The sequence below is a fragment of the Rhipicephalus microplus genome, unplaced genomic scaffold (assembly GCF_043290135.1).
Source record: "Rhipicephalus microplus isolate Deutch F79 unplaced genomic scaffold, USDA_Rmic scaffold_270, whole genome shotgun sequence".
Classification (NCBI taxonomy): domain Eukaryota; kingdom Metazoa; phylum Arthropoda; class Arachnida; order Ixodida; family Ixodidae; genus Rhipicephalus; species Rhipicephalus microplus.
In genome coordinates, this window is record NW_027464841.1 from 67,501 (window position 1) to 80,000 (window position 12,500).

The 12,500-nt window shown below is 61.8% G+C and overlaps 1 non-coding gene across 1 annotated transcript; it reads right to left on the reverse strand.

Moving 5' to 3' along the window:
• Window positions 1–1,549: 1,549 nt before the first annotated feature.
• Window positions 1,550–3,364, reverse strand: LOC142793033 (small subunit ribosomal RNA). Its single transcript, XR_012891391.1, has one exon. It is a non-coding gene; the product is annotated as a small subunit ribosomal RNA (ribosomal RNA).
• Between the last annotated feature and the right edge of the window lie 9,136 nt (window positions 3,365–12,500).

Here is a 12,500-nt window from a genome sequence, read left to right on the forward strand (position 1 = left end):
GCTTTCGCTACTTGCGAGTGCTTTCGTGGTCCACCCCTCTATAAATACTCGGGAGGCGTCGAAGCCGGTTCTCCAAGCCGGACCCGTAGGTATCGTTGTGTGCTCGCTCTCATTGGCCCGCCTAACCAGAAAATGCCTGCGGTACACCCATTTGGATAAGAGTGCACGCAGATGCGGGCCTCGACGGCTACACATTTCCTCGGGCGGCCGCCTCCCGGCCTCCGTGGAGCGCGGGATGCACGGTCCCATCGACAAGCCTCTCCCGTTTTTACCGTGGCGTCGCGGTTCACCACGGCAGGCGGGTCGGTCTCCTCCGCATAAAAAGGGGGACCCCCGCTTTTTGTTCCACGAAATCGCACAAGCTTTTTTCGCATCCACGGTTTGCCACCGCACACCAAAATGCCGATCCGGCTGCCTACTTTAGCCAACAGGTGGAGCCAGGCGCGCCGTACTTGCGCGGCACTTCCCACGTCCACCGAAGTCGGTGCCAAGGACCACTTTCGGCGCCGGAGCCGCGTACGAGCCTACTCGAGGTGGAAGAACGAAGCCAGCAAGGGCCTGGCCGCAAGTGCGTTCAATTGTCGGGACGTCCAAGTCCCTCGTTCTTCCGTGCTTCCTCTTTCGGCAAGTCGTTGCGGCACCTTCCCAAAGCGCGCAGACCCGCTAATCGCGACGAGCGCGACGTGGCCGTGCCGCCTTTCCCTCGGCAGCAAGCAAAACGCCTGGCAACGTCGACGCTCCCCTAACCGCGATCTCGCACCGTGTTTCGTGTGGCGAATTCAAAAGCCGGCCGGCGCTGCTGCAACCATTACGGTCGGTACGCATACGCCGCGGAGGGCGGGACGGTCATCGGAGCGTGCGGTTCCTCCATCGAGTACTGCGCACCTCGGCCGTCGCATCGCCGTGCCATGACCGGCCGCGCGTCAACGCGAACCGGTGCCAGCGAGATCCCTCGCCTGCAAGAACCGACCGGCAGCCTCCGTCACCCGAGGACGCGGAGGCGCTTGCCGCGGACGGCGGGACGGTATGCACTGGTGCACAGCGGACCCGTCACATCGCCAGTTCCTTGACTGACCGCCGACGCTTGTGCCGTTCCTCTCGTACTTGGCAGTCGCCGCGCGATTGTCGGGTCTCGTTCTTGCACGCTCGAACGGTCGGGAGGGCACTCGGCTGGCGTTTCGGGAACGCGCAGCCTCGCCTTCTACCGACGTAACCACGACTCGCCGTTCGCGCTCCGCCGCTCCTGTTTACAGTACTAGGCGGTCCCGCAGCGGTCGGGTCGCGCATTTCGAGCGCTTCGAGCCACGGTGCAGTGGCGGGTCGAAAGCCGACCTATGAGTGCGTTGCGCCGTTTGTACCCGCGTCCGCCACCTGGCCGACCGTCCAAGGTCGCGGTGTTGGCGTCCGCTGGGCGCAACAATTTGTCACGGGGTGCCGCTCCACATTCAGGCAGCCCCGTGGGGAAAAGCCGACCCCGCGTCCAAACGGGGTCAGCGGCAGAAAGTGTCGGGCGCAGACGCAGCTGAGGCGCTCACCCTTCACAATCCGTTAATGATCCTTCCGCAGGTTCACCTACGGAAACCTTGTTACGACTTTTACTTCCTCTAAATGATCAAGTTTGGTCATCTTTCCAACAGACCGGCGCAACCGAAAGGCCGCGCCGGACATCGGTCCGAAGACCTCACTAAATCATTCAATCGGTAGTAGCGACGGGCGGTGTGTACAAAGGGCAGGGACGTAATCAACGCGAGCTTATGACTCGCGCTTACTGGGAATTCCTCGTTCAAGGGGAACAATTGCAAGCCCCTATCCCAATCACGAAAGAAGTTCCACGGGTTACCCAGTCTTTTCAGACAGGGATAAAGACACGCTGCTTCCTTCAGTGTAGCGCGCGTGCGGCCCCGGACATCTAAGGGCATCACAGACCTGTTATTGCTCTGTTTCGTGCGGCTAGGAGCCGCTTGTCCCTCTAAGAAGGTTGTAAGGTGCTGGGAACCCCGCACCTATTTAATAGGCTAGAGTCTCGTTCGTTATCGGAATTAACCAGACAAATCGCTCCACCAACTAAGAACGGCCATGCACCACCATCCACCGAATCAAGAAAGAGCTCTCAATCTGTCAATCCTCCCAGTGTCCGGGCCGGGTAAGTTTTCCCGTGTTGAGTCAAATTAAGCCGCAGGCTCCACTCCTGGTGGTGCCCTTCCGTCAATTCCTTTAAGTTTCAGCTTTGCAACCATACTTCCCCCGGAACCCAAATACTTTGGTTTCCCGGAAGCTGCCCGCCGAGTCATTTGAGTAACTCAGGCGGATCGCTGGTTGGCATCGTTTATGGTCAGAACTAGGGCGGTATCTGATCGCCTTCGAACCTCTGACTTTCGTTCTTGATCAATGAAAACATTCTTGGCAAATGCTTTCGCAGTAGTTCGTCTTGCGACGGTCCAAGAATTTCACCTCTAGCGCCGCAATACGAATGCCCCCGTCCGTCCCTCTTAATCATTACCTCGTATTCCAAAAACCAACAAAACAGAAACGAGGTCTTGTTCTATTATTCCATGCAAGTTTATTCAGGCGACTCGCCTGCGTTGAGCACTCTAATTTTTTCAAAGTAAAAGCACCGGCCATCTCGAGGCACACAATGAAGTGCACCAAGAAAGAACCGGCATGATGTTCAGTCCGAGCCGTCGCATCGGGTAGATGCACTACTCGTCTGGAACTGAGATCCAACTACGAGCTTTTTAACCGCAGCAGCTTTAGTATACGCTATTGGAGCTGGAATTACCGCGGCTGCTGGCACCAGACTTGCCCTCCAATTGATCCTCGTTAAAGGATTTAGAGTGTACTCATTTCAATTACGGGGCCTCAAAAGAGTCCCGTATTGTTATTTTTCGTCACTACCTCCCCGTGCCGGGAGTGGGTAATTTGCGCGCCTGCTGCCTTCCTTGGATGTGGTAGCCGTTTCTCAGGCTCCCTCTCCGGAATCGAACCCTGATTCTCCGTTACCCGTAACAACCATGGTAAGCAAGTAACCTACCATCGAAAGTTGATAAGGCAGACACTTGAAAGAAACGTCGCCGGCTCGTGGCCATGCGATCAGCACAAAGTTATCCAGAGTCACCACACAATACGGGCCGAAACCCGATCGATCTTGGTCTAATAAAAGCACCCGTTACCCAAAGGGCTCCAGGCTCACTGCATGTATTAGCTCTAGAATTGCCACAGTTATCCAAGTAGGAAGAAACGATCTAAGGAACCATAACTGATTTAATGAGCCATTCGCGGTTTCGCCTTATTTCGGCATGTACTTAGACATGCATGGCTTAATCTTTGAGACAAGCATATGATTACTGGCAGGATCAACCAGGTAATCGTTCGACTGCGCGTCCGTCCTCGCCTTCGGCGGGCCGGACGCAGTCTGTGTGCGGCGGAGGCCACCTTCAGGCGCCCCAACACGCTTATTTTGCACTCCGAGATGACGGCGTTCGAGCTCGCTACGGCACAACCTTCCCGAAAGACGAGTGGGAGCCGTGCGGCAAGAAGCACGTTCATGCTCGCTCTTTTTCGTTGCATCGACTCGGTCGCGCCGTGCGGGTTGCCCAAGCCCGCTGCACTGTCGGTGGACCGGCCGGAACTAGCAACGGAGCCGAGACTGCAAAGCCGCCAGACGACGGGTCACGCCCGCGTCTTCGGCGCTTTCGCATCTGAATCGCCCGAGGACGACACGGAACACACCTCGATATCGTGGTAAAACGGCACCGTCCGACAACCAGCCCCTAACGCATCAAGCGGATGAGGCTGCAGACGACTGCCGTGGATTCCCCTGGAGCAGACCCGAGGACACGCTTGACGAGGCCGAAGCCCGCCGCATATCAGACACCCGGTCGCTTTCGCGTACGCCGCTCACGAGAACCCCCACATAATAGCAGCGATAAGTACCCAGACCTCCTTGGGCACTAATACGAGCGTACTCGAGAAAATTTCACCGCGGGTGTGCCCCGAAACGTGTGGCACGTTGAGCGTGCCACAAGTCTACGTCGCTCTCAAACCCGCCGAGGTCGTAGAATTTGCGACCCTACTCACGAAATTCCCACCGAGGATACGGCCGCAAACGTACCGCACCTTGGGTAGGCCACGAGTTTGTGCAACACTACGCTGACGGCACAGCACCGAGGTCGTGCGCGCACGCACGGGAAAATTCCGCCGCGGTTTCTGCCGAAAACGTGAGGCACCACGACTCTCCGCAAGTTCGCGTCGACTGCGAAAGACCGAAGTCGTGAACGACGTGTCCGCTACTCGCCGCCGACACGCTGGACACCAAACGTACAACGACTCGACGGCGTCGTAGAGGCCCACGACGCGGTTTTCCTTAACGACGTCTCGGCGTGGCACCGACAGGTTAGAACGGCCGACCAACGTTCCCTGTCCGCCGTTCGGCTCAGTCGAAGGGCTCGGCGACTTCGGCAACGCTGCGAAGCCGCACGGTGACGCACGCCATGTCCCCATTTTTTTTTTTTTTTCTTTCTGCGTCTGCCGGGGTGCCCCTATAATAGCAGCGATAAGCACCCAGACCGCCGTGGGTCGCTCGCCCCGGCTGACGTGGTTTTTCGTACTCCTGCGGCGGTCGCCGTCAAGCACGTCCAAATACGCTACTTTCGTGGGCGCATTCACGCTCTTTCGCTTCGCCGGAGTGCCAGCACTCACTCTGCCAAAAACGGCGAACATCCGAGCGGCGGTTCCCACTTTTGCGTCGGCGTCGCAAACCCCGCCCCGGCAGACGAGGTTTGCCGTACTCGTGCGACGGTGGCCGGCGGGCACGTCGAAAGACGCCGATATCGTGCGCGAATTGGCGCACCTTGGCTTCACCGGAGTGCCGCCACTGACTCCTCCAAAAACGGCGAAGATCCGAGCGGCGCTTCCCACTTTCGCATCGGCGTCCCGAACTCCGCCCCGGCTGACGCGGTTTACCGTACTCGTGCGACGGTCGCCGGCGAGCACGTGGAAAGACGCCGATATCGTGCCCGAATCGGCTCCGTTCGGCTTCGCCGGAGTGCCAGCACTGGCTCGGCGAAAGACGACGAACATCCGAGCGACGGTTCTCACTATTGCGTACGCGTCGCAAACCCCGCCCCGGCAGACGCACTTTGCCGTACTCGTGCGACGGTCGCCGGCGAGCACGTAGAAAGACGCCGATATCGTGCCGGAATCGGCCCCGTTTGGCTTCGCCGGAGTGCCAGCACTCACTCGGCCACAAACGGCGAACATCCGAGCGGCGGTTCCCACTTAGCCGTCGGCGTCCCGAACTCCGCCCCGGCAGACGCGGTTGCCGAGCTCGTGCGACTAGCGACCGCGAAGCCGTCTCGCGACGCCGCTTTCGTGCGCGGCTCCCACTGCGACCTGGGTCACCCGAGGTCGACGAGCAAGAAAGAATGTCGAAAAAAAATTTTTTTTTTTTTTGCGTCTGCCGGGGTGCCCCTATAATAGCAGCGATAAGCACCCAGACCGCCATGGGTCGCTCGCCCCGGCTGACGTGGTTTTTCGTTTTCCTGCGGTGGTCGTCGTCAAGCACGTCCAAACACGCCACTTTCGTGGGCGCATTCGCGCTCTTTCGCTTCGCCGGAGTGCCAGCACTCACTCTGCCAAAAACGGCGAACATCCTAGTGGCGGTTCCCACTTTTGCGTCGGCGTCGCCAACCCCGCCCCGGCATACGCGGTTTGCCGTACTCGTGCGGCGGTGGCCGGCGGGCACGTCGAAAGACACCGATATCGTGCGCGAGTCGATGCTTCTTGGTCTCGCAGGAGGGCCGCCACTCACTCCTGCAAAAACGGCGAAGATCCGAGCGGCGCTTCCCACTTTTTCGTCGGCATCGCAAACCTCGCCCCGGCAGACGCGCTTTGCCGTACTCGTGCGACGGTCGCCGGCGAGCACGTCGAAATACGCCGATATCGTGCCCGAATCGGCCCCGTTTCGCTTCGCCGGAGTGCCAGCACTCACTCGGCCAAAAACGGCGAACATCCGAGCAGCGGTACCCACTTAGCCGTCGGCATCCCGAACTCCGCGCCGGCTGACGCGGTTGCCGAGCTCGTGCGACTAGCGACCGCGAACGCGTCTCGCGACGCCGCTTTCGTGCGCGGCTCCCATTGCGACCTGGGTTACCCGAGCTCGACCAGCAAAAAAGAAGGTCGAAAAAAAATTTTTTTTTTCTGCGTCTGCCGGGGTGCCCCTATAATAGCAGCGATAAGCACCCAGACCGCCGTGGGTCGCTCGCCCCGGCTGACGTGGTTTTTCGTACTCCTGCAGCGGTCGCCGTCAAGCACGTCCAAATACGCCACTTTCGTGGGCGCTTTCGCGCTCTTTCGCGTCGCCGGTGTGCCAGCACTCACTCTGCCAAAAACGGCGAACATCCTAGTGGCGGTTCCCACTTTTGCGTCGGCGTCGCCAACCCCGCCCCGGCATACGCGGTTTGCCGTACTCGTGCGGCGGTGGCCGGCGGGCACGTCGAAAGACACCGATATCGTGCGCGAGTCGATGCTTCTTGGTCTCGCAGGAGGGCCGCCACTCACTCCTGCAAAAACGGCGAAGATCCGAGCGGCGCTTCCCACTTTTTCGTCGGCATCGCAAACCTCGCCCCGGCAGACGCGCTTTGCCGTACTCGTGCGACGGTCGCCGGCGAGCACGTCGAAATACGCCGATATCGTGCCCGAATCGGCCCCGTTTCGCTTCGCCGGAGTGCCAGCACTCACTCGGCCAAAAACGGCGAACATCCGAGCAGCGGTACCCACTTAGCCGTCGGCATCCCGAACTCCGCGCCGGCTGACGCGGTTGCCGAGCTCGTGCGACTAGCGACCGCGAACGCGTCTCGCGACGCCGCTTTCGTGCGCGGCTCCCATTGCGACCTGGGTTACCCGAGCTCGACCAGCAAAAAAGAAGGTCGAAAAAAAATTTTTTTTTTCTGCGTCTGCCGGGGTGCCCCTATAATAGCAGCGATAAGCACCCAGACCGCCGTGGGTCGCTCGCCCCGGCTGACGTGGTTTTTCGTACTCCTGCAGCGGTCGCCGTCAAGCACGTCCAAATACGCCACTTTCGTGGGCGCTTTCGCGCTCTTTCGCGTCGCCGGTGTGCCAGCACTCACTCTGCCAAAAACGGCCAACATCCGAGCGGCGGTTCCCACTTTTGCGTCGGCGTCGTAAACCCCGCCCCGGCAGACGCGGTTTGCCCTACTCGTTCGACGGTCGCCGGCGAGCGCGTCGAAAGACGCCGATATCGTGCGCTAATTGGCGCTCCTTGGCTTCTCCGGAGTGCCGCCACTCACTCCTCCAAAAACGGCGAAGATCCGAGCGGCGTTCTCCACTTTCGCATCGGCGTCCCGAACTCCGCCCGGGCTGACGCGGTTTACCGTACTCGTGCGACGGTCGCCGCCGGGCACGTCGAAAGACGCCGATATCGTGCCGTAATCGGCCCCGTTTGGCTTCGCCCGAGTGCCAGCACTCACTCGGCCAAAAACGGCGAACATCCGAGCAGCGTTTCCCACTTTCGCATCGGCGTCCCGAAGCCCGCCCCGGCAGACGCGGTTTGCCCTACTCGAGCGACGGTCGCCGGCGATCACGTCGAAAGGCGCCGAATTCGTGCACGAATCGATGCTTCTTGGTCTCGCAGGAGGGCCGCCACTCACTCCTGCAAAAACGGCGAAGATCCGAGTTGCGCTTCCCACTTTTTCGTCGGCGTCCCGAACTACGCCCCGGCTGACGCGGTTTACCGTACTCGTGCGACGGTCGCCGGCGGGCACTTCAAAATACGCCGATTTCGTGGGCGCATTCACGCTGTTTCGCTTCCCCGGAGTGCCAACACTCACTCTGCCGAAAGCGGCGATCATCCGAGCGGCGGTTCCCACTTTTGCGTCGGCTTCGCAAACGGCGCCCCGGCAGACGCGCTCGTGCGACGTACTCGTGCGACGGTCGCCGGCGAGCACGTCGAAAGACGCCGATATCGTGCTCGAATCGACCCCGTTTCGCTTCGCCGGAGTGCTGCCAGTCACGGCGCAGAGAACGGCGAACAAGTGTTTTTTTTTTTTTTTCCTAGAATTTGTGTTATAGAAGGCACATTTGATATCGGACGATAATTTTCAACTTTATCACGCGCACCGATTTTCGTGTAGAGGTTTGCAAGTTTATGGGAATTTCTCCACTTGGAATAATGCGATTTAGTAGTACTACGAGAACTTCATGGATGTACTCAAGGGTACGGGGCAAGTCAGTTACGTCAACACCTGCAGATTTTTTACACTTCAAACTGAAAATTGTTGGTTGTGAGTCCTCGTGTGATATTAAAGGCCGATTCGCTAACACATAGAACAAAGAAAGAAAGGAAGAAAAAACGCCCGCGCTCGCTCAAGAAACCTGGGTTCGCAACAAGTGGCAACAACAAGCAACCGAGCGAGTGCGCCAAAACCCGTGGCGGCCGAACAAACGCGAAGTCCCAACCGCGTCAGCCGGGGCGGCACGGGACAGGAAAAATCACTTCAGCCGGGGCGGCGGGGCACCGAATAAACCTCGTCACCTCGTCGCAGGATAAAAGAGGAAACAAAAAGTCTAAACAGCGTCTGCTGGAGCGAATGCGTAATAAAACAACAACAACAACAAAAAAAAAACACCCGCGCTCAAGAAGTCTGCAATCCTCACAAAAGGCGACTGTGACCGAGCAGCGTCAGCCGGGGCCGTGCGGAAACGGAAAAACCGCGACTACCGGGGCGTCGAGGCACCGAAAAATCCACTTCAGCCGCGGCGAAAAAAAAAAAACAAAAAGAAAGACGGAGGGGGGGGGGGAACCACGTCTGCCGGGGCGAAGGAAAAAAAAAAACGCGTCTGCCGGGGCGAGCCCGGGTGCGGCACCACCGGGAAAACTGTGGCAAACAGACATGGCGATCGAGTGAGTGGGCCGCCAGCCAGGCTCAGCCAAAAAGTGCAAAGTCCGAACTGCGTCAGCCGGGGCGGCAAAAACCGCGTCAGCCGGGGCGGCGCAAAAAACCGCGTCTGCCGGGGCGGCACGAAACCGCGTCAGCCGGGGCGGGGCGAAAACTGCGTCAGCCGGGGCGAAAAGAAAAAAAAAAAACGCGTCTGCCGGGGCAAGCCCGGGTGCGGCACCACCGGGAAAACTGTGGCAAACAGACATGGCGATCGAGTGAGTGGGCCGCCAGCCAGGCACAGCCGAAAAGTGCAAAGTCCGAACCGTGTCAGCCGGGGCGACGCAAAAACCGCGTCAGCCGGGGCGGCGCGAAAACCGCGTCAGCCGGGGCGGCACGAAACCGCGTCAGCCGGGGCGGCGCGAAAACTGCGTCAGCCGGGGCGGCGCGAAAACCTCGTCAGCCGGGGCGAGCGAAAAGGGGGGGGGGGGGGAACCACGTCTGCCGGGGCGAAAGAAAAAAAAACGCGTCTGCCGGGGCGAGCCCGGGTGCGGCACCACCGGGAAGACTGTGGCAAACAGACATGGCGATCGAGTGAGTGGGCCGCCAGCCAGGCTCAGCCCAAAAAGTGCCAAGTCCGAACTGCGTCAGCCGGGGCGGCAAAAACCGCGTCAGCCGGGGCGGCGCGAAAACCGCGTCTGCCGGGGCGGCGCGAAAACTGCGTCTGCCGGGGCGAGCCCGGGTGCGGCACCACCGGGAAAACTGTGGCAAACAGACATGGCGATCGAGTGAGTGGGCCGCCAGCCAGGCACAGCCGAAAAGTGCTAAGTCCGAACTGCGTCTGCCGGGGCGGCACGAAACCGCGTCAGCCGGGGCGGCGCGAAAACCGCGTCTGCCGGGGCGGCACGAAACCGCGTCAGCCGGGGCGGCGCGAAAACTGCGTCAGCCGGGGCGAGCCCGGGTGCGGCACCACCGGGAAAACTGTGGCAAACAGACATGGCGATCGAGTGAGTGGGCCGCCAGCCAGGCACAGCCGAAAAGTGCTAAGTCCGAACTGCGTCTGCCGGGGCGGCACGAAACCGCGTCAGCCGGGGCGGCGCGAAAACCGCGTCTGCCGGGGCGGCACGAAACCGCGTCAGCCGGGGCGGCGCGAAAACTGCGTCAGCCGGGGCGAGCCCGGGTGCGGCACCACCGGGAAAACTGTGGCAAACAGACATGGCGATCGAGTGAGTGGGCCGCCAGCCAGGCACAGCCGAAAAGTGCTAAGTCCGAACTGCGTCAGCCGGGGCGGCAAAAACCGCGTCAGCCGGGGCGGCGCAAAAAACCGCGTCTGCCGGGGCGGCACGAAACCGCGTCAGCCGGGGCGGCGCGAAAACTGCGTCAGCCGGGGCGAAAGAAAAAAAAAAAAACGCGTCTGCCGGGGCGAGCCCGGGTGCGGCACCACCGGGAAAACTGTGGCAAACAGACATGGCGATCGAGTGAGTGGGCCGCCAGCCAGGCACAGCCGAAAAGTGCTAAGTCCGAACTGCGTCTGCCGGGGCGGCACGAAACCGCGTCAGCCGGGGCGGCGCGAAAACCGCGTCTGCCGGGGCGGCACGAAACCGCGTCAGCCGGGGCGGCGCGAAAACTGCGTCAGCCGGGGCGAGCCCGGGTGCGGCACCACCGGGAAAACTGTGGCAAACAGACATGGCGATCGAGTGAGTGGGCCGCCAGCCAGGCACAGCCGAAAAGTGCTAAGTCCGAACTGCGTCTGCCGGGGCGGCACGAAACCGCGTCAGCCGGGGCGGCGCGAAAACCGCGTCTGCCGGGGCGGCACGAAACCGCGTCAGCCGGGGCGGCGCGAAAACTGCGTCAGCCGGGGCGAGCCCGGGTGCGGCACCACCGGGAAAACTGTGGCAAACAGACATGGCGATCGAGTGAGTGGGCCGCCAGCCAGGCACAGCCGAAAAGTGCAAAGTCCGAACCGTGTCAGCCGGGGCGACGCAAAAACCGCGTCAGCCGGGGCGGCGCGAAAACCGCGTCAGCCGGGGCGGCACGAAACCGCGTCAGCCGGGGCGGCGCGAAAACTGCGTCAGCCGGGGCGGCGCGAAAACCTCGTCAGCCGGGGCGAGCGAAAAGGGGGGGGGGGGAACCACGTCTGCCGGGGCGAAAGAAAAAAAAAACGCGTCTGCCGGGGCGAGCCCGGGTGCGGCACCACCGGGAAGACTGTGGCAAACAGACATGGCGATCGAGTGAGTGGGCCGCCAGCCAGGCTCAGCCCAAAAAGTGCCAAGTCCGAACTGCGTCAGCCGGGGCGGCAAAAACCGCGTCAGCCGGGGCGGCGCGAAAACCGCGTCTGCCGGGGCGGCGCGAAAACTGCGTCAGCCGGGGCGAGCCCGGGTGCGGCACCACCGGGAAAACTGTGGCTAACAGACATGGCGATCGAGTGAGTGGGCCACCAGCCAGGCTCAGCCAAAAAGTGCCAAGTCCGAACTGCGTCAGCCGGGGCGGCAAAAACCGCGTCAGCCGGGGCGGCGCAAAAAAACCGCGTCTGCCGGGGCGGCACGAAACCGCGTCAGCCGGGGCGGCGCGAAAACTGCGTCAGCCGGGGCGAAAGAAAAAAAAAAACGCGTCTGCCGGGGCGAGCCCGGGTGCGGCACCACCGGGAAAACTGTGGCAAACAGACATGGCGATCGAGTGAGTGGGCCGCCAGCCAGGCACAGCCGAAAAGTGCTAAGTCCGAACTGCGTCTGCCGGGGCGGCACGAAACCGCGTCAGCCGGGGCGGCGCGAAAACCGCGTCTGCCGGGGCGGCACGAAACCGCGTCAGCCGGGGCGGCGCGAAAACTGCGTCAGCCGGGGCGAGCCCGGGTGCGGCACCACCGGGAAAACTGTGGCAAACAGACATGGCGATCGAGTGAGTGGGCCGCCAGCCAGGCACAGCCGAAAAGTGCTAAGTCCGAACTGCGTCTGCCGGGGCGGCACGAAACCGCGTCAGCCGGGGCGGCGCGAAAACCGCGTCTGCCGGGGCGGCACGAAACCGCGTCAGCCGGGGCGGCGCGAAAACTGCGTCAGCCGGGGCGAGCCCGGGTGCGGCACCACCGGGAAAACTGTGGCAAACAGACATGGCGATCGAGTGAGTGGGCCGCCAGCCAGGCACAGCCGAAAAGTGCTAAGTCCGAACTGCGTCAGCCGGGGCGGCAAAAACCGCGTCAGCCGGGGCGGCGCAAAAAACCGCGTCTGCCGGGGCGGCACGAAACCGCGTCAGCCGGGGCGGCGCGAAAACTGCGTCAGCCGGGGCGAAAGAAAAAAAAAAACGCGTCTGCCGGGGCGAGCCCGGGTGCGGCACCACCGGGAAAACTGTGGCAAACAGACATGGCGATCGAGTGAGTGGGCCGCCAGCCAGGCACAGCCGAAAAGTGCTAAGTCCGAACTGCGTCTGCCGGGGCGGCACGAAACCGCGTCAGCCGGGGCGGCGCGAAAACCGCGTCTGCCGGGGCGGCACGAAACCGCGTCAGCCGGGGCGGCGCGAAAACTGCGTCAGCCGGGGCGAGCCCGGGTGCGGCACCACCGGGAAAACTGTGGCAAACAGACATGGCGATTGAGTGAGTGGGCCGCCAGCCAGGCA